The sequence below is a fragment of the Protopterus annectens genome, chromosome 9.part0, assembly GCF_019279795.1.
Source record: "Protopterus annectens isolate FY-2018-M chromosome 9.part0, PAN1.0, whole genome shotgun sequence".
Taxonomy (NCBI): Eukaryota; Metazoa; Chordata; order Ceratodontiformes; family Protopteridae; genus Protopterus; species Protopterus annectens.
Window position 1 is genome coordinate 1,834,828,595 of NC_056743.1, and position 23,611 is coordinate 1,834,852,205.

General features: G+C 35.5%; 1 protein-coding gene across 1 annotated transcript in view; it reads left to right on the top strand.

The window, feature by feature from the left end:
* Positions 1-23,611, top strand: part of LOC122812286 (signal-regulatory protein beta-2-like) — a 509,565-nt gene that overhangs the window by 21,615 nt on the left and 464,339 nt on the right. The window lies entirely within an intron of this gene.

Below are 23,611 nucleotides of genomic sequence, written 5' to 3' on the forward strand. Positions count from 1 at the left end.
CTAAATGATACTATGCCCTAAATAACTTACTTATAGAGCAAGGCAGATGCAGAAGTGCTGAATGGATGTTCTTGCTAGGTCCAAGACAAGATACAAAATGCGCAGTCTTTCTCTCTGAGAGAGTTCTAAATTTAATATCACATATTATTGCTGGGTTAGCCTGGATAACATCATTCTTTGTCACTTGCCTTCAGTTCCCAGGCTAATAGAAGCTAAGAATTTTTAAAATCTCTGTGTCAAAAATACATATCTCTCAGATGTTTGCCTAGAACTGGAAGTCGTAAACAATTAAACACTTTTACATTTTAAACCTAGTTCGTTGCAAGACAATAGAAAAACCTCTAGCTCTAGACATTGTGTCTGTTTGCTGCACTGAAACTGAGATAACATAATCATAAAACACTTTATTTTTCAACTTATTTTCCTGAGGTTTTGCAAGTTAACTCTGTGTGCTCCAGCTTCTACTATTAAAACATACTTTCGCACAGGTATATAGTTTATATACATTTCTATTATTTTCCAGTAGGGTACACTGTGGTTACATTCTTGAAGTGCAGTACATAGCATACAGTTCAACATACACTTCTGCACCAGTAGTTTAATATCCACATAACATATAGTTCTCTTACATTTGTAAGATAAGCATATGAATCATATTAATATTCATAAATGACACACGACTATCCACAAAATCCCAGATAGCTGGGCTGGCAGTGTCACACTGTCACTGTGTCCAGTATCATATAGTTAGCTTTGAGGCCAATTGTGTATGCCTTACAGGGCTATCTGTGGCTAAAATGGAATGAAAAAGTTGAACATTTGTAAGTAATGTGGGACTGGAGTTATCTGTTCCAGGGACCTCAATGTACACTATGACATACATAGGACATGTTGGAGAGACAGATACATATTTTAAAGGTTGTCACTTCCTTGCAGTAGGCTTCAAATCCATGTCAAGCAGAGCAGCTCCATTACACTGTTTAAGCAAAGGCTGGATGGCTTGATGTGAAGACATTATCTGCCATGGATCACTGCTGCTTCTCTCCTGCAAATGGGTGGTCCTTGCTAAACAAAACTTGGCCATGCATTATATCTGGCATTGAATATTATATTGTGATGTAATGGCTATGCTTCTAAACACCATCATGTCAATATCCTAGTCTTATCCTATGAACCTCAGAACCTATGGTGATGTAAATGCAAAAACAAACATTATACTGTATTACGATTCTGATGAGATATGTCTTCAGTGCTGACATAAAATCCTGAGCACTGAATCTGATGGGTTGAGTTTAGATATGCACCCATAAGTTTGTACTAAACAATCTTTAAACACAAAGTTAAATATATTAATGAGACACATTTAATTGTCTGACTTCAAATCCCTTACAAAAGCATCCATTATAAAGTAGAGAAATTATTATGCTAGCAACTGTCTAACTGGCTAAGTACAATCTAACTGACAGGTACAATTATCACTTCAACAGTACAAATGGAGATAATAAATTCATATTAACATAGATAGTCACCCTTTGCATCAGGCACATAGCTTTAGTATCCCTGAATCCAAAACATAGACAACAGGGATCTGGTACAATTAGCATCACTTGCACAGGCTGTTGTGTGGTGGTGCTGGATGCCTAGGCTATAAAAAAGGTTGGGGAGTGTACATGTGGATGTCTGCGTAAGCAAGGGAAGCAGTGTTAATGTTGCATATGTCTTTGTAGGTGCCCTCATTGTGACATTGGTATGTGAGTGATTGAACACAGCCAAGCTCAGTGCTAGCCCTCCATATCTGTATGTCGGACAGCTGTGATCAGTGCATGGTAGAGCTGACAGTTCATTGTCTCCGCCCAGACCATGATAACTGGTTCTGCCAAGAGATGCCCTGGCACCTCCATGCCCAAGGTCAGATGCTGTGCTACTAGCAGAAGGTGACTGATGTCTGCTGGACATGCTTCCTTCATGGTAACACCCAGGACCATGACACTAAGGTTTACTACATCTGGGTGTGGACAGTGCACTCGCTGCTGGAGCAGTGGATGTACTACCACTATGGAAGCATGATCTGGAACAGCCACATTGCCTCTCAGCAGATGTAGTTGCTGAGCTATGCACACCAGGCTGATGGTCTCCTCCCAGCAGGTATTCCATTACAGCCAATGTGCATTTCATGATAGATACTCTGCACTCCCTCAGAGACACATCTCATTCCAACATGTCATTCATCTGATCCAGGGAATCAACAACATGGTGGAGGCAGTCATAGATGTTAGACTGTGCTGCATCTATAACCCTTAGCATTCTTCTGGAGGTCCTTTCTGAATGTGTCTGTGCCTCCATGATGGCTCTAAACATATGTCAAGTGACACATGAAGAGAAAGCTGCAACAGGTCGGGAAGGACAGCAGGCCTTCTCGGGGCACCCCTATCAATCCACCTGCATGGCACTTCACCAACAGTTTGACTATAGCCAGTGTCAACAGTCACTGAAGTTGCAGTAGCCACACTTCCCTGGTCAATGTCTTTGCCCTCCAATTGTCTGATATCTATGGTCTGAGTGGACTGGGTATGTGTAGGCATACTGGCTGTGTCTAGTGATTGTGACACCCCACCACTGGCAACAGTAATCAATGAGTCTCAATCCTCAACACTAGCACTAGTGGGGGATGTACATTGGGAAGGATGACAAGTACACACACAGTAAAGTGCAATTTCCCTTAAGAGGACACAGAGACCACAGTCAGTCTGGGGTTGGTTTCTCTCTCTTTCTCCAGATCCCCAATAAGCCACCCCACTGGCAGAGATATAGAGTTGAGATCTCAGCTGAGTGATCAAGCCAAGACCTCCAGCACCCTCTCTGTCCAACCAGTGCTTCGTGTCCCTGTCCAAGTACCTGACACATGCACATGCGCACACACACACACACACACACACACACACACACACACACACACACACACACACACACACACACACACACACACACACACAAGCACATGCCTGGGAAAGGTTGGCACAGGTTTACTAGTTATGCCCCCTTCTGCCCAGACTGTACGGTAGTTATCACTGCTACCAGCCACATCCTTATCAGCTACTTTAAGGCCCTTATCAAAGGGTGTCCAATCTTACTGTGTAATGGTACTATTAATCCAAATGGTAGTTTGACCAAGAGAAGGCTATTAGTAGTGGCCCACAGTGTCACGAAATAAATATGCAAGTACACTCAGAAGTTAAATATGTCTCACAAATATCAGCCACAATGAAAGATTTAAATACATTTAATAAAACGTAATAAAATAAAAGAAAATGCTCATTATATAATTGCAGTTACATCAGAGTTCAAAATCACAAGAAACATTTAAAACAACATTGCAGAACAGTCTCAAATAAATAAAGAAAACATCTACACTACAGTTCACTAGATTTATTTCTCATTTTTTTTTCAAATACAGTTAAATAAATTCCATAATATTTGTATATAACATCTTAAATAACTATGTACACTATTTACATCAGCCTAACACTATGAGCTCAATATATACAATTACTTTATAGGTATAACAATCCAATTATCAGAGTGTATCTGTTCAGTTATTGTGAAGTGTCAATTAATGATGAGACTTTTTTCCATAGATTGCTAATAAATGGCTTAGGATGAATCCCTAATTCTTTAATTTTAATTTCCAACAATGCTGTGGTCTTCAGTAGGATGTAGAAGTCTTCCAAAGTTGGTATTGTGTTTGTATTCCATCTTCTTGTTATACACTTCCTTGATATTGCAAGTATTGTCCAAACTAGATACATATTTGACTCATTCAAATGAGGACCTTCGTACACATTTAATAATACCAGAGCTTTAGATAAGTTAAATGATTCATTAAATAACACTTGTAAAAAGTTTTTAATACCATTCCAAAATGTCTTCATTTTAACACAGTCGAAAAAAATGTGATTCCAATCTGCACTGTGTATTTGCTCACATCTTCAACATATTCCCTTTGTGGAAGAATTAATTGTAGTAATTCTATCTGGAGTTAAGAATGCTCTGTACAAGCATTTCCAATTAAAAATGTTCCAGTATTGTCTAAAGGATGTATGTTTTATTGATAATAAAATATTTGATTTAATTTCTTCAGTTAGCTGTAATGAGTGTCCTTTTGTTATATAATTCCAATATGTGGATTTGGGTGTTGTTTTATAATTTATCAATATCTTGCAAAATTTTGAAATAGTATAGCCCATGTCATAATCATTATATATGATTTCATACAGGTATTTCGTAAGTTTAGGTATTTCTTTAAATGAAGAATTACTAATTATTCTGCATAAATCTTGCGAATACGTCATAATGCTTTGCATAGTTAGCCAATCTTGTTGTGGAATTTTGTATGTTGTTTCTATTGTTTGCATATCCAGAACTTTTAATTCTTTGATACATTGAAACCAACAAATAAATCTTTTCTGTTCCCAGGAATTAGTCATTTCTCTGTATATTTTATGTGGATATCTCTTTGTAACTATGAATGGTGTTAAAATATCAAACTAGATTTTAAATATATATTTGCATTAATAATTTTCCTAAATGAGTCAATGTAATAATTAATCATACAAGTTTTAGTGGGCTTAGTTATGTTATATTGCATACTAATACATATGTGCCATGGCAAATTGTTTTATCTGTTATTTGAAATTCTTTTTGTAAATCACATTCATTTATAGATATTACAGTTAGTAATTCTTTCCAATTTGCAGAATAATTTGGACTTATCCAATGTGAGATTGTTTTAGATATTGATGCTTTTATATATGTTTCTATATCAGGAAAGTTTAATCCTCCCTGTTTCTATGGTCTGATATGATGTATTAAAGCTATTCTGTTTCTTTTGGGAAACAATAAAAATGTTATTAAGCATGAGTTTATTTCTTTGAGTATATTCCTTTCTGGTAACAGTTGTATTGCCAAAGCTATATATAGAATCTTGGGTAGTAAAACCATTTTTATTAACTGTAGTCTATCTTCAAATGTTAATATTATTTTGTTCCACTTTTCCACAGAGATTTTAATTGTATCGATGATATTATTGCAGTTTATTTGAGACTAATTCATTATTATCCTTGCATAACTCAATTCCTAGATATTTTAAGGTAAATTCTTGTTTCCTTATAATGTGATTCCCCTTCGTCTGCAATTCTTTTTTTATTTAAAAATAAAAATTTGATTTTGATTTATTGAAATGGAGTCCTGAAGTCCTGTATAATGTATCAATTAAAAGATCTAATTATTCTAATGTCTCTTTTGTATTGGATAATGTTAATAATATGTCAGCAGCAAAGAGCATTACTTTAGAATTGTATTGTTCATAAACCTCTACTCATTTGATTTTTGTATTGTTACGTATTGAATCTGCCAATATTTCAATAGCCAAAGCAAATATAATCGGTGACATAGGACATCCTTGTTTAGTACCCTTTGTTATATGTACAGATTCAGAGGTGAAAGGACCTAGCTTGACATACGCTAAATTATTTGTATATATATTCTATAGTAGATGAACAAAGGAAGGAGGAAATTCAAATAACACCAGAATTTTGAATAAATATTCCCAATTTAGTGAATCAAAGGCTTTCTCTATATCTAAGCCAATTTTGAGTCTTTCTTTATTTTCTTTATTAATATAATCTATAAGAGAAATTATCCTTTTAATATTGTCATGTGTGTCTATGATATATAAATCCAGTTTGATAGTTATTTATTGTTTTGGATAGTGGCATTTTCATTATGTTAGTTAATATTGTCATAAATATGTTATAGTCATTATTCAATAATGATATAGGTCTATATGAGGTACAGAGGTTTGGGGATTTGTTTTCCTTTAGGATTGGTGTAATTAAGGAATATTTCCAAGAGGGTGGTATTAAAGCTTGTGACTGAATTTCTAATAGAGTTTTACGGAAGAGGGATAGTATCTTTGAAGAAAAATGTGTATATATTTCCATAATTATGCCATCTATACCTGGAGCTTTATTATTTTTACCCTCTTTTATTGTACCTGTAATTTATTTTATAGGATATGGGTGCTTGCAGATTTAGTTTTAATTTTTCTGGATTTTTTTTTTTATATTAGAACATTTTTCATCTAGAATTAATTGATCGATATGTATATTTTCTTTATGGAAAAGTTCCATATAGTGATTCCTATAGGCATCAAGAATGTCACCTATATAGGAGACATTTTTCCTTTTCATTTCATGGAAGATACTTTTAATGTTATTAGCTTTTAATTGCATTTTGATTCTTGTGGATATATTATGTAGATATTTGGGAGAAGTGGCCAAGGTATTAATTTTTAGTTTTTCTAAAGCAAAACCAGTTTTATGTGTTAGAATTTTGTTGTATTTATTGTTTAATTGTTTAACAAAAAGGGGATATCCCATAGGTTTGATACAATCTGTTCAGGAAGAAGTAATGGCTGCTTGTAACACTAGATTCAGTCCTATCTTGGGTAAGGGTTCTCGAGAGACTGACGGACCTTCCTTTAAGGACACTGCTGGTTCATTCTCCAGTAATTTTGCCTTTATCACTGATTTTAGTACCAATCCAATACATATTAGAAAAATAGTAGAAAAGGAATGGCAAATGTTCCAGGAATTTACTGACTTGAGTTCATTAAAGGATAAGAACCTGAAAACGTTTTTTAGAAGAGGAGTTAACATGAAACAGGTATTGGAGCAACACGAACAGCACACACAGACTTCTCGTACGAAGAAAGGAACATATAAATGTGGTCATTGTTCCTCATGTAAATACATAATCCACGACCATCACGTATATTTAGAAAGCAGGAACAGGGATATCAAAGCCTCTAGTTATTCCAACTGTTTGTCCACCGGGGTGGTCTATTTGGCCCTATGTCAGTCGTGCCAGGCGTTTTACATCGGTAAAACCGAAAGACAGCTGAAACGCCGCATATATGAACACCAATATGACATGACCAAATTTAACAGTAAAAATGCATTGTATAGGCATTCTATTGAGTGTGAGGGGGCCAGGTTTTTGTTTTTTGTGGTGGAAACTGTTCCTAAAGATATCAGGGGTGGAACCTGGGAGGCCAAGTTAGCTCACAGAGAGACCTTCTGGCAGATTCTTTTAGAATCCAATAAATTTCCGGGCCTCAATGATTTTATTTCTATTGCACCCTGCCTTAAACTTAAGGCAGGACGTATTTAAATTTGAGGTTGCTATTTACAGTAATTAAGTTTTTATATTCCTGTATAACTTTTTTCATTGATACTTTGGCACATTAACATGAAATGTTTTTTACAACTAAAAACGAAACCATGCGCTGGGTCCAATGGTTGGATTCAGAAGGTAAAGGTAGAAATTCCACAATTATATGAAAATAGAAACTCCACAATTAAAAACAGTTCACAATCACGAACTTTGTATAAAGACGAAAACTGCAGAAATAATAAGAGTCAAGCAGTTTAATATTCCAAGACTGTTAGCGCTTTCACCCGTAGGCTTCTTCAGACAGTACAAAAATACATATTCCATTCACAGTTTAAATACAGGAGTATCTCTATTGATTGGTTAAAAGATGTATCATGTGCACAGATAAAAACTTCTTCTGTTTAAAAACATAGAGCATCTATTAAAACAAGAAAAGCGCTTAACTTCATGACAAATTACATGCATATTACTAGTAAAATATGTATTATCTAAAAACAATTTTATAAATATACTCACTAACCTAACAAAATATATTGCTTAAAAACACTTTATGTAGGTATAATCGCTGTCCTGATGCTAGTATGACTGTTACTATTATCAACACTCAGGTCTATATGTAGGTATAATCACTGTCCTGATGCTAGTATGACTATTACTATTATCAACACTAGGGTCTATAGCACCTCTTCTTCCTTAAGAAGGGAGCTATATGCACCTTATCATTCAATCCAGGGGGCCTATCAGCCCTACACCTAATAATCCAATTCATCTCCCTCTCTAGGGTATAATTGATAAGGTCACCACCCCTAGCATTGGGAAAGACCTCTTGTATAATACAGAATAAAAACGTATGCTGTGGGCCTGTGGACTTAACATGCCTAGCTAGTGCATTAGTATCATTACCTACCCTTATCTGATACATATGCTCTCTAATTCTCTCTTTGAAGCTCCTATTCGTTTTACCAATGTAAAACGAAGTGCAAGCAGAGCACCTAGCCAGGTAAATAACATTTGAACTCATACAATTAGTATTTGTACGAAACTTAAATTCAAAATGAGTAACTGGGTGGACAAAGGACGTACTAGTATCAATCAATACACATTGGTTACATTGTCCACACGGGTTCGTATTCGTACCCATTGTAGTACTAACACCTAGAGAAGGGTACATGGTCTTGTTACATAACATGCTTCTTATATTAGGCTTATTTTTGTAGGTAACCATAAGTTTCGGACCTACCACTTCCCTGACTACTGGATCAAGAGTCAATATCTCCCATCATTTCTCTAGAAAATTTCTAATCGCCCCTGCATCCTGAGTATAAAACAGTGAAGACATATATTTTGTCACTACTTATGGCTGTTATACTTCTGAATTTGTTAAAAATGTTTCTCTGTTTTGGAAGTATTTTAGTTCTCTTGATGAAGTCAAATCTTGGTTAGATGTAAATTTAAAATTTTCATATAGAAAAGACAGAAGTATCAAAGATTTATTGGTGCATAGTAAATTTAAGATACCCATAGAGGGCTTGGTGGAACAAGTCAGGCTACAAGGAACCTATCAGTGTGGGAAATGCAAGGCATGCAGCTTTGTTATTTGTAGTTTTAGTCATATAAATGGCATTCCTTTTAAAGTTCATGGCTGTTTTAATTGTAAAACAGAAGGGGTAATTTATGCATTATCATGTCCTTGCCAAAAGTTTTATATTGGGGAGACAAAAAGACCTTTTAAGGTGAGATTACTGGAGCATGTTAGAGACATAGTTAATGTAAAGAATGAGAGCCCTGTGGCTCAGCATTTTCATAATAGTGATGAAAGGCTGCTTAAAGCCTCAATTTTAATAATGGTGTTGATATGTGTAGAATTAAACAGTTATTATTATATAAGGAAACTGTATATATTTTAAAGTTTAAAACCTTATGTCCAAATGGTCTTAATGAAGATTTCAATTGGAGAATGCTGTCTAAGTAATTAACTTTTATTGCATTGATTGTTTAATTATATAATTGGATCAACCTGTATATAAGACCTGTTGGTTTTCATTTGAATTATACTCCTGAAGGGAAGGGGCCGAGACGTCAGAGTTTTTTTGTATCTTTGAGAATAAATCGAGCTTGGTGAATCCTGCCTTGTTGTTCTTTCATATTCCACATTTTGAGTGCTGTTGTTTATGCTATAAAACAGTGAAGCTCTTAGTACATGGGGGGGGGGGGGTCGTGTGACCAGAATGTTCTATGTTACACGCCAAAACAGGCTCAGAATAATATGGTCTTGCTACAGTAGAGCAAAGCATACTAACCTCTAACTCCATCCTGTTAAAGGTATGATCATCATAACCTCTGTTCACAAACATCCCTCTCATTCTATTGAGTTCCTCTGTATAACCCATCTCACTGGGGTTCAACCTGGCTGCCCTCATAATTTGTCCCTTCAAAACATTATGGAACACATAGGTAGGATGCATGCTCTTCCTATGAAGCAGAGCATTCCTGTAGCATGGTTTCCGGTGTATACATGTATTAATAAGTCCATTAGGAAGTCTATGCAAAAGAACATCCAAAAAAGAAATAGTTTCCTCGGAATAATTCAAAGTAAATTTTAAAAAATCTGTAGACTGATTAACATCATGAAAGAGCAACAACAATTCTTCCTTGGTACCAAACCAAAGGAAGAAAAGGTCATCTACAAACCTTTTATAAAAACCTATGTGTTCCTTGAAGGGACAGAGTTCAAAGAGATATTGTTCCTCCCAACAGGCCATGACAATGTTGGCGTAGCTATTGGCACAAGAAGTGCCCATAGCTACGCCATCATTCTGTAAATAAACAATGTCCCCAAACATGAAAACATTATTAGTAAGTATAGTCTCCAAGAAAAGAGCCAACAGATCAATAAACTTACTAGTATAATTGGACTTACTTCGTAAATAACTTTGAAAAAATAGAACTCCTAAATCATTAGGTATAATGGTGAACAAACTCACCACGTCTAATGTAACTAGTAAGAACTCACGTGAGGGATCTACATTCTTCATATATTCATAGAGTTCTACCAAAAACTGTTTACTATCCCTTAAAATATGGGGGCTCCTATCAACCATGGGTCGTGAAAAGTGCTCAAGATAGATGGACATGGGTCCCGTCAACCAACCCTGTCCCGAGACAATGGGTCTCATGGGGGGGTGGTTCAAGGACTTATGCACTTTAGGAAGGCCCTGTATGATAGGTATCCGAGGATTTTTTACTTTCAAATACTGATATAGCTCTTCAGTGATGTCATTGTTCAAAGTTAACTCATCTAGCATATCAAATACTTTAAATACCTTCTCTGAAACAACTTGCATATCAATCTGACTATAAAACGAACCTTCACTTAACAACAACCTCATACTTTCCATATAGTCAACTGAGTCCATTAAAACAATGGGTCCGCCTTTGTCGGCTGGTCTAATAACAATGTTAGGATCCATTCTCAAGGCATCCAGGGCCTGTCGTTGTTGAAAATTCAAATTCTGCCTAAATCTAGGGTTTCTATTATTGCTGAAATATTCATGAATATCATTCTCCACTAAACGTGAGTAAGTATCTAATAGGGGATGTAACTGGGGAATATACACACTATTAGATCTAAATCTCACCTCATGGATATTAGTATCTGTAGTACCAAAATCTAATTTAAGTTGTATATTTCTCACAAAATACTTCAGATCTACAATAGAATCTACCAAATCCCCACGCCTAGTGGGGATGAAACTCAAGCCCTTATTCAAAACATCATATTCATATGGACTTAATGCCCTACTGGTTAAATTGATCACTAACGAGCTGCGGTCCTCTCCCACATTTTCTTGAGGGTGGGACCTACAACCTCGTTGCCTGACCCTTTCCTTTTGTGTCGTCCCCTGCTCATTGACCTCCCTCTCCCTAACCGCTGACTCTGCGCTATAGGTAAAGGGTTAAAGGTAGTCTCAGTTGTATTATTTGGTATAGAAGTACTATTGACTGCTAAAATCTTCTTCCTCACTACCATATCAGTTGCTCGAACATGTCCCACATTACTAGGGGAATGTATCACTGTACTCTCATCATTGTTAGTTACAGAACTAGCTACAACTACAGGTGTATCCTTTAAGGAATCTGATAGCTCCGTAACACTGTTTGAAGCATTAACAACTGAAGTAACAGTAGCAATTGGCTCATTATTGATAACTCTGCCCTGTGAGGTAAATTCACCTCTATGTATATTCATAGCATTCACTGTTCTATTAAAAGAATGAGCAACACTGTTCACACCCACTTCTTGCCCATGCCCAGCTGGTCTCGGCCAAGTGAACACATGGTTATTACTAAAATCTCTTGAATCCCTCAGGATTTTACTCTTTTTCTGTTCTAACAAGCGTTTTTCAAACAGGGATACATTGTCAATAACATTGTCTAATAACATGTCAACAGTTTCATCAACATTTCTAGCCTTAATGCTATTATACAGTTCATTAACAGTCCTTTGTAATGTCTCTTCCTCTGGTTTATGGAAGTCTATAAGAAGTCTCATGTAGTTATTGCTCAACTCTAAGTTGAGCTGTTGCCACTTATATAATAACTCAGGGAATGCATTACCTGAGGTGGGCATCTTTAAAATTCGTAGCCCACGTGGAATTATCTTTTTCGCCAAGCACGCTTCAAAGTGCTGGCGTTGTAATTGTAATCTTTTCAGTTTAATAAACTCTTTCTCCAGCTTTTGCAAATCCTCAGAAATGGAAATCATAGTTCCAGCATTCGTATTCTCATTGTCTTCTCCCAAACGCGGCTCGTACAGGAGCAACATGTTAGTTGTTCCTCTCACACAAGCATGAAAGCGATCCGTTTTCTGATTGGTCTGCTCACCCATCCTCAGTACGTATGGTAATTCTATGTTATTGCCAGTCAACTCAGCCATTCTCCTCGCTTGGTGTAAAGTTCCGAAATAAATATACAAAAAGCAAACGAAGCACACACCAAGACAACGGAGCTGGGACCCAGCTATAGCAATGGATAAAAAACTAATGACAACTAAAAACGAAACCATGCACTGGGTCCAATGGTTGGATTCAGAAGGTAAAGGTAGAAATTCCACAATTATATGAAAATAGAAACTCCACAATTAAAAACAGTTCACAATCACGAACTTTGTATAAAGACGAAAACTGCAGAAATAATAAGAGTCAAGCAGTTTAATATTCCAAGACTGTTAGCGCTTTCACCCGTAGGCTTCTTCAGGCCCCCCAGATTGAATGATAAGGTACATATAGCTCCCTTCTTAAGGAAGAAGAGGTGCTATAGACCTTAGTGTTGATAATAGTAATAGTCATACTAGCATCAGGACAGTGATTATACCTGCATATAGACCTGAGTGTTGATAATAGTAACAGTCATACTAGCATCAGGACAGCGATTATACCTACATAAAGTGTTTTTAAGCAATATATTTTGTTAGGTTAGTGAGTATATTTATAAAATTGTTTTTAGATAATACATATTTTACTAGTAATATGCATGTAATTTGTCATGAAGTTAAGCGCTTTTCTTGTTTTAATAGATGCTCTATGTTTTTAAACAGAAGAAGATTTTATCTGTGCACATGATACATCTTTTAACCAATCAATAGAGATACTCCTGTATTTAAACTGTAAATGGAATATGTATTTTTGTACTGTCTGAAGAAGCCTATGGGTGAAAGCGCTAACAGTCTTGGAATATTAAACTGCTTGACTCTTATTATTTCTGCAGTTTTCGTCTTTATACAAAGTTCGTGATTGTGAACTGTTTTTAATTGTGGAGTTTCTATTTTCATATAATTGTGGAATTTCTACCTTTACCTTCTGAATCCAACCATTGGACCCAGCGCATGGTTTCGTTTTTAGTTGTCATTAGTTTTTTATCCATTGCTATAGCTGGGTCCCAGCTCCGTTGCCTTGGTGTGTGCTTTGTTTGCTTTTTGTATATGAAATGTTTTTTATTTCATTACTTTTGCCTATATGTTTGAATATTTATATACATGTATACTACTAAGTAATCTTCTTTGTTTGACAGTGTGGGACAGTAGTGGTTGTATGATTTTTAACATTGTATTGAATTCATGTGGCTAGTTTTATAGAAGGTTTTTTATGTTTAGTATTTCTATAGAGCTTTTAGTACTCACATATAGCTTTAAATTTATTTGTATATTTCATTTATTTTAATTAGATTATTGGATAATTGTGTAATTTATGGCAGCATGGGAAGTATTTAAACAGCAGTCTATTTTTGAGATTTTATCTGATGAAGTCGTATTTTTTCGATGAAAACATGGTTATACCTCTGTTGACGTTACAATAAACTTGGTTTGGTACAGCAGCACCTTATTGTGAGCAATTCTTGTGGTGGAGGTTACCGGACTGGTATCAGCTGTTTTGGATCGTTGATAGTTGTGTTTACAGCATTTTTCTTCTTTTCGTGGTTCTTGTTATGGAAGCCAGTTCGGGCTCTTCCACCTTGAGTGATGGCCAGAGTAGTAACTCTGCTAATTTACCTAGGTCCGAAAAGGATGGTATTGTACAGCTCACGGGTCAGCTTACAGCACTTATCAATCTACTTACACCGTTGGGACAAGGCATTCACAATTTAATTACAGACCAACGGGAAATTCTGAAAGCAGTTACGAACAGTAAAGCGATTCCACCTACAGTTTCTGAACCACTTGGTTCGGTCCGCTTAAACCTACCTAGAGCAACGGACTTACTCAATGGAACTGATTTTAACAACACACCAGCAGTTTTACGTGAAACTGCTTCCAATTCCTTGTCTGATCCACCTATGTGTTCATCGGAGAAGAATGGAAAGCCTACTTCAACCTTTCTCGAATGGGTTAACACTAAGCCCAAATTTCAGTTTAGCGAGCAAGGAGCTCGTGCTACAGGGGAGAGGCACAGTTTTCAGGAATCCCTACGCTTGCTTGAGAACGCTCTTTACAGGTACAAAACCTTAGAGCTGGACAATATGTATTTGACTGAATGTTTAAACAAAGGCATAGTGCCAAAAGGTCTACGCGTGTATAAATATCCTAACCAGGTATGTCCTGGTAGAAATTTCACAAAGATTTAATTCTTGCTTTTGACCAATGTGGCCTTGAAATTGTCAAAGCCATTATAAAGAAAAATACTAAAGAAATTTTATGTTTGCAGAATGACATTTCCAAGTACAATGAGTGTGTTACTGATGATTTATTGTTTGATGTTGACAAATCTAAATATTATGATATCAAGAGGGGGGTAGACCAACATTGTGATACAGTACTTAACCGGAAATACAAGAAATTAAGGAGGGATATTAAGGAGTATCAGGAGGGTAGGCAGTATCCTAATCCACCATACAATAGATGGTACACAGAAGCCAACCCAGCAGAATGCAATGTTAATAGGAATTATCCTGAGCCCTTAGTTTTGGAGGAGAATGAAGCAGAGGTGTTTGGCGAAGAACAGCTACAGGGTGTGGGTAATGAGGAAGACTTTTTACCTCGCAGGTCAGAGCGGATACGCAAACAGGGACATCCCTCCACAGTGAATTGTCACCCTTTAGCAATATCTCCTCAGGAACAGAGGGGAGGGGGTCCAACACGAGCATGGAGGAATACCAGGAGACAGGATTGGTAGAAGATGGTAATTTTACAGCTACTAGTATAGGGGAATATTTCATGTATACTAAGAACAACTACCACATCTACAATTACAGTGATTTTCCTGTTTCCGATGTTTGTTTCCAGCTTTTCACTAAGGGCTTCAAATTTGTCCCGAACAGATGTAGCAACTTAGTGCATACTATTTTGGACCTGAAATTGTTCATGCGTAAACTCAATTTAGAGAATTTGTTGGGAGCCACGCCAGGGACCCCAAGTCTGCATTTGAGAAAGTCTAGTACTTTTAATCCCCCTCTTCACCCACAACTCAAGAATCTGGAACATAGAATTGAACAACAATTCAAAAAAGAATTAGTGAAGGATAAATATGTAGCTAACTTAAGCCAGGAAGAAAGTGTATTATTATACCATTTGAGCCATGGTCCTTCCTTGAGGGTCATGGAACCCGATAAGGGTGGGTGAACGGTACTGATGGACCAAAATTTATATCAGGCCAAAATGTATAACATTCTACATGACTATGATAAATATACATCTGCTTCCATACATGAAATTAATTTATCATATCACAAGATAGATCTGGCCATAAAAGATCTGGTAGATCAGGAAGTCATAGAAATGGATATATTTACATATCTTAACAACACAGATCCTAGGGTACCCACAATTTTTGGGGTGCCCAAGATACATAAAGATCCATCTGACCCACCCTTGAGACCTATTGTAGCAGCTCAAGGGTCCAAGACACATAATATTTCCAAGTTTCTAGACTGGAAATTGAAGGAATTGTGGGGGAGACAGGATTATATCCTTAAAGATTCCTGGGCCTTTTTACGCAATGTCCAAACCCATTTATTTAGAAAAGAGGTCGTATTTTTAACCATAGATGTGGTTGACCTCTTTTCAGTTATTCCATCTGATATTGGGATGGAGTGGATAGAAGAGGCTCTATGGGAATGTCCTGACATTACCCCCAATGATGTACACATGGTTACTGAACTCCTTGGTTTGGTATTAAAAAATAATTTTGTTTTCTTTTCTGGAGAATATTTTCAGCAGATCTCTGGGGTTTCCATGGGTGCCAGTTGTGCCCCCACTTACGCTGACATTGTTATGTCTATATGGGAAAAGAAATTTGTGGTTAACAGTGAATTTTCCATACATTGGAACTATTACTGCAGGTTTCTGGATGACATATGTATTTTCTGGAATGGACCAGTAGAGTGTATTGATGATTTTATTAAGTATATAAATACAACCACGACTTTTTTAAAATTTACTTATCAAGTATCCCATAATAGCGTTAACTATTTGGATGTGACCCTTATCAAGGAAGGGGATGGAGTTAAGTCCTGTATATACAGAAAGCCCACATTCTCTAATAGTTATATCCACTTTCAGAGTTCACATCCTAGATTCCAAAAAAGAGGAATTGTGAAAGGTCAGTTTGTCAGGGTTTCCCGGATGACATCACAGGATCTAGATTTTAGTGACGAGTGTGACAAACTTACATCTTTATTCTTAGAAAGGGGATATCCCATAGGTTTGATACAATCTGTTCAGGAAGAAGTAATGGCTGCTCGTAACACTAGATTCAGTCCTATCTTGGGTAAGGGTTCTGGAGAGACTGACGGACCTTCCTTTAAGGACACTGCTGGTTCATTCTCCAGTAATTTTGCCTTTATCACTGATTTTAGTACCAATGCAATACATATTAGAAAAATAGTAGAAAAGGAATGGCAACTGTTCCAGGAATTTACTGACTTGAGTTCGTTAAAGGATAAGAACCTGAAAATGGTTTTTAGAAGAGGAGTTAACATGAAATGGGTATTGGAGCAACACGAACAGCACACACAGACTTCTCGTACGAAGAAAGGAACATATAAATGTGGTCATTGTTCCTCATGTAAATACATAATCCACGACCATCACGTATATTTAGAAAGCAGGAACAGGGATATCAAAGCCTCTAGTTATTCCAACTGTTTGTCCACCGGGGTGGTCTATTTGGCCCTATGTTAGTCGTGCCAGGCATTTTATATCGGTAAAACCGAAAGACAGCTGAAACACCGCATATATGAACACCAATATGACATGACCAAATTTAACAGTAAAAATGCATTGTATAGGCATTCTATTGAGTGTGAGGGGGCCAGGTTTTTGTTTTTTGTGGTGGAAACTGTTCCTAAAGATATCAGGGGTGGACCCTGGGAGGCCAAGTTAGCTCACAGAGAGACCTTCTGGCAGATTCTTTTAGAATCCAATAAATTTCCGGGCCTCAATGATTTTATTTCTATTGCACCCTGCCTTAAACTTAAGGCAGGACGTATTTAAATTTGAGGTTGCTATTTATAGTAATTAAGTTTTTATATTCCTGTATAACTTTTTTCATTGATACTTTGGCACATTAACATGAAATGTTTTTATTTCATTACTTTTGCCTATATGTTTGAATATTTATATACATGTATACTACTAAGTAATCTTCCTTGTTTGACAGTGTGGGACAGTAGTGGTTGTATGATTTTTAACATTGTATTGAATTCATGTGGCTAGTTTTATACAAGGTTTTTTATGTTTAGTATTTCTATAGAGCTTTTAGTACTCACATATAGCTTTAAATTTATTTGTATATTTCATTTATTTTAATTAGATTATTGGATAATTGTGTAATTTTATGGCAGCATGGGAAGTATTTAAACAGCAGTCTATTTTTGAGATTTTATCTGATGAAGTCGTATTTTTTCGATGAAAACGTGGTTATACCTCTGTTGACGTTACAATAAACTTGGTTTGGTACAGCATCGCCTTATTGTGAGCAATTCTTGTGGTGGAGGTTACCGGACTGGTATCAGCTGTTTTGGATCATTGATAGTTGTGTTTACAGCGTTTTTCTTCTTTTCGTGGTTATTGTTTAATACTTCTACTTTTTTCATCTCCAAATAATTTTGATTTTTTTCGGCTTTTGCTGACAAAAGTTTGGATTGTAGATCTAATAATTCAGAATCCCATTCTCTGATTTTTTTATACCAAGTTAGGGTTCTACCATACATGTAAGCTTTTAATGAGTCCCACTTCATTATTTTATTAATGTCTGTGGTGTAATTAATATCTAAGAAGAACTGTAATTCAGATAATAGCCATGGCTTGAACTCTTTCATTTTACTAATATATGCTGGAACTCTGGAGATAAAGATTGATGGTTTGTACCCATTTTGAAGTTTTAGTATCAATGAATTGTGGTCTGAAAAGGGGCATGGAGTGATTGAAAAATGAATGATTTTAAAGTGTAAGACATGGGCAGCAAATATTTTATCTCTTCTAGTTTGGGTACCAAATCTGTCATCTTGATGGGAAAACAACAAAGATTTATCTTCTTTAAATTTGAAAGTATCTACAAGATGAAATGATTCTACCCACTTGTTTAAAGCTTTTGATACAGCAGAGGTATGCAGTGGTCTTTCATTTGTAGTTACAGAAATATCAAATATACAATTAAAATCTCCTCCTAATATTAAGTTGCCTTTATAATTATTGGAAATGAAATCCAAGTGTTTTTAACAGTTCCTGATCCAATGCCTAGGAACGAATATAGATTGGCTAGGGTATATATTCTGTTATTTTATTTAACTATTACGAATGCCATAAGGCCTTATTTATTTTCATACTTATACATCATTTCTGGGTTAATCACATTTGTTTTCCATAAAATTATTACCCCTTTTGTTTTTGTCTTATAAGTGGACTGCGCCAATCATATATTCCTTAGCAATCCATTTGCAATTGTGATTTGTTTTGAAATGAGTTTCTTGAAGGAAGACAATTTGTGCTTTTTCCAGTTTTAACAATTTCAGTAGATTTGATTTCTTGCTAAGATTGTTTAAGCCATTGGTATTTAAAGATAATAAAGTTAAATCCATCTTAGGTTATTTTTAGTTTTATTGTGACTGTCAAACATTTTCCTCTGATAACTATAAAGTATATGTTTGAGCTTTTAAAGGAAATTATCAGTTTTATACTTTGAGTGTTTACCAGTGAAGTAATGTTTTGGTCAGGCATACTAAAAATGTTTTTGTGAAATAACAAATTTAAATTAATAAATGTTAACAAAACTAAGATCCACACTAGCCATGGGATGAAAATCATTCTTAATTTGATGGATAAACCTAAGTCCATCAGATTAACACTCATACCTTGACAATCCAGAACATCTGACCTCCATAAATTTAATTATCATATCAAGAATATCTGTAATAGGAATAAGCAATATTTATATTAATTTGAACAGATATAATACTATTGTAGATTAGACAGAATTATAATACAATATAAATGTCTACTTATTTATAAACAATTAATATTTGCATGAAAGATAATGACAAGCAATTTAATTATAGTAAAGTAGGATGTATCATATATAAAACCTCAGTAAAAGATTATAGTACACAGTTATTTAACATATTCACCCTTATTAATGAAGTCTTTCAAAACTTATTACTTAATAAAAATAAATGGTAATAATATTTATATCTAATGTTTATAATCAAATGTATTTTACTGGATATATCAGAAGTTATATTTTGTTGTTTACCAGCATTTATGTAATCTCTTTGTTTGTTGCTAACTTACTTAAAGCATCAAGTGTGTTTTATGCAAACATTGATGAAAATTAGGGCATTTTAATTATCAGTACATCCGTCTTCCCCCATTTCCTACACATAAGAATTTTCATAGCTGTCGTTTCTTATTATAAAATGAGTGAAATTATAGGTTAAAAACAACAAATTCACTTATTGTGATTAATGATTACAAATTCCATTTCCATATTCATAAATTGCCATTTTATGGCATATAGTAAAAGTTTTTAGATTTAAATGGCAACATTCTATTTTTTATATTCAGCAAAGGTTAAACGGAGTGATTATTTTCAATTGAATACTATTTGTTCAGAATGTGATTGTTACATTCTGTGACATTCCTAGTTCAAGCTTCTATTGTATCCCTTGAACAACTTTGTTAGTTTAATGCCATGTATAAAACATTAGTTACCTTGGTAACAGCTTAAGTATTATGTATGGTCAAGATGTGTTACAAAACCACAATTCAAGTTAAAGCAATTATATGACTTATGCACTTTTACCTATATAAGAAAATCATCATGCTTCCCCTTGATGTTCAATATAGTGTATGTCATTTATGACAAGTTAAAAAAGTAGTGTTATTATACACAAGCCCATGTTATTAAATCCTGTCTTTAATATCTAAATTCAGCAGACTGCTTCATCTTATATGATGATTATATATTTGATGTCTAGATTTACTAAAATCATACATTACATAACTATTGTGTGTGTGTGTGTGTGTGTGTGTGTGTGTGTGTGTGTGTGTGTGTGTGTGTGTGTGTGTGTGTGTGTGTGTGTGTGTGTGTGTGTTTTATCAAGAATCAACTTAATGAGCTAAACAAAGTGTTGGGAGGCCATCAGTATGTGTACATGTGATTTAAAACAGCCTTGTTATTATATATATTTTTTAAAACCAAAAACGTCATTGCCGAGAATCATTTTGGAGGCTCCTCAGAGCCATAAAGCATTATTGCCACTCTGTCTCCATTACCATAGCAACCTGGGAGCATCTGTTTCTTTTAATTTGTCTGTGTACTGCATACCAGAGGCTCGCGATGCACCCGAAGAAAAGCTTCACTTCACTGAAACTTCGAGTCTAAATTCAGTCCCCTTCAGCGAAGCAGCAGCCAGGGAAAGGACCAAGAGCAAATAGATAAAAAAAAAAAACCTCCCAACAAGCCACCACAACAAGAGACAACACCCTCTCCAGCCCTCCCACCTCTCACTCAGCAGACGTACAAACAAACCATTCTCTGGCAAAACATCTCAAATCACAGTTCCATCCACTCCTTCCCTCGGTTCCAGGCCAAAACACCAAATGTCTGTTCCCAACACACTCGCAGCATGAAACCTCGATCACAAGTTGCAACCCACAGCTTCCCGGAGATGAAAATAGCAACATGTAACAGCTGCCAGACACAACTGCATCCACATATACCATGTCAGGCTTAATCAAACAGCACTCAAAGCTATGATACCCACCATAATTTATATTAATTATGTTTAGACAGAATAATAATGACATTTGTACTAGCTGCCAGACATGGCTGCATTCACGCACATCATATCAGGATTGATCAAACAACACTCAAAGCTATGATGCCTGCCATAATTGATAGTAACTATGTTTAGACAGAATAATAATGAAATTTGTACTAGCTGCCAGACACAGCTGCATCCATGCACACCATATCAGGATTGATCAAACAGCACTCATAGCTGTGATACCTGCCATAACTGATAGTAACTATGTTTAGAAATAATAATGATGATATTTGTACTAAGAGTTTGCTACTATTATTTAACCAGGATAAACATGACATTTCTAAATCATACTTTAACTGAAGAAGGCATTAGTCTCCATGACAGCATTTTTTTCCCAAAACACTCCACTGTTACTGCTGTTATATATGACGCTAATTTGTTACATTTCAGTCTGAACTCTGATGAATGGTACCTTGTTGAATTAGTTAATTAATTACTTAAATTATTATAAGTAAAATCAATGAAAAATGAACAAGATAAGTATTCATTGAGTTCAAGTAGGAGAATAGAAACTTATATGTTTGTATTATATGTCACTTTATTTGGCTTATATATAATGTAAATAGTAACCAATCTTGACCTACCTTTGTTTGTGAAGAATTATTGGACTCTTTGAACATTCTGAATAAATCATTGCTGTTTCTCAGTTTAAGAATCCCTCCTTTTTTTAAATAAAAACAGATGACAAGTGATGTACCATATCAGTTGATACTTTGAGAGATGTAGTTGTAAGAGTTATTTTTGGAGGCAGCTATCTTGGAATCAGTGTTTTGTTTCTTCTTTCTAGCATCAGTCCAATGATTTGTTTCTTTTATTCTTTTAAGAGTAGGAACCTCCCATTCCATTTCTTCTGGGATAGACACTATGTTGTTTTTGATGAATATACTAGCTTCTTCTAAGTCATTAAAGGTTCTCATCTCATTGGCAAAAAGTATTGTTATCTTGTCTGGAAAGAACAGCTGTGCTTTGATGTTGTTTTGTTTCAACAGTTTTATCATTGGCCAGACTTTTTTCCTTTATTCTAGTATTCTGGAAGAATAATCATTACCAAACCTTTTTTCTCCAAGCAGATTTTAATATTAGTTCCTTGTCTAGAAATGAAAGAAATGTTATAACTATGGATCTAAGTGGAGTATTTGTTGAGTTAGAAGTAGGTTTCCTCAGTGCTCTATGTGCCCCTTCAATCCCATGTAAAAGTCCATCTTTCAAATCTAAAAATTCAGGAATCCAAGTTAAGAATGAAATAATGTCTTCTCCTTCAGTGTTTTCAGGCAGACCAAAGATCCTTATGTTGTTTCTCCTTTCCCTGTTTTCTAAGTTATCTATTTTATTAAGCAGCCATGTATTCTGCTTAAGCAGAAATTCATTTTGGAATTCTTCCTCTTTGAGTCCCCCTTCAATGTCATTTAGAGAAGTCTCTATGTTTTTTTATTTTTGTATGGTGTTGCTGTAATAGTTCCTTAAGAATATCAGTATGTTTTTGAGAATTTCATTTGAGGTTTTCTAAGTCATTTTTAAAGCCATCCATCTTCAAAGATATTTCCTGTAAGGTAGATGTCATCAATTGCAGTTCTTTTTCCAAAGAAGCATCTGGATGAGGATTCCTTGAGTTGTTCATATTCAGTGACTCAATATATCTCCAAGTCACTTGACAGGAAAATGTTTGTATATCTCCATCAAAATTGATATTTATGAAGTTTAGTAGGTTATCTATAGATTTCTGATGTTTTAAACTTGAAAATAATAACAATTTCATATTATTACTAGTTTATGGAGCTCTTAAAATTCACTGCTCTCAGTTATCCATCTAGGCTCCACACTTCACTATATTTCTGATTATATCTAATAGAAATTATTGTACTCTAACTTACTTACTACTAGCCACAAGGCAGATGTGGTGAGTGGATGTTCTTGTCGGGTCAAAGATAAAATACAAAATGCTCAGTCTCTCTCTCAGAGAGTTCTTAAAAATTAATATCCTAAATATTACTGCTGGGCTAGCTTGCAGAATGACATCATTTCTTGTCATCTGACACTATCCCAGGTGAAACCCCCCACTAATGCAGCTGGTATCATTCAGCATCTACCTGTGAAAATACATAGACCTCAGATCTTTTTGGCAAATGGTAGAAGTCAAATAATTTACATTCCTCCACATTTAAAGACAATCCCCTAGATTCTGCAAGCCCTGCACAGCATGCAGGACTAGTGCAGGAGCTCCAGCAGGCAATATGTCTGCCATGCGATCCAGGAATAACCTGTAGGGGTGTGCACAAGCGCTCCTGCACTAGTCCTGCACGGACTCAGTCCCTGTATGCAAATTACCCCATTTGCAGGAGAAATCCATGCAAATGAGGTGAATTTGTGATCCAGGAAGCTGGAAACTAGCTGTGCAGGACTAGTGTAATCTGCAGAAATGTACTGCACCAGAAATGGAGTACATTTCTGCAAATTACAAAACGGAGTCATGACAGTTCCAAATAAAGGGTGGATATCATGTTTAAAGCATGCCAATGGCCAACTATAAGGCCATTGGTATGGAAAACACTTAAAAAAAAAC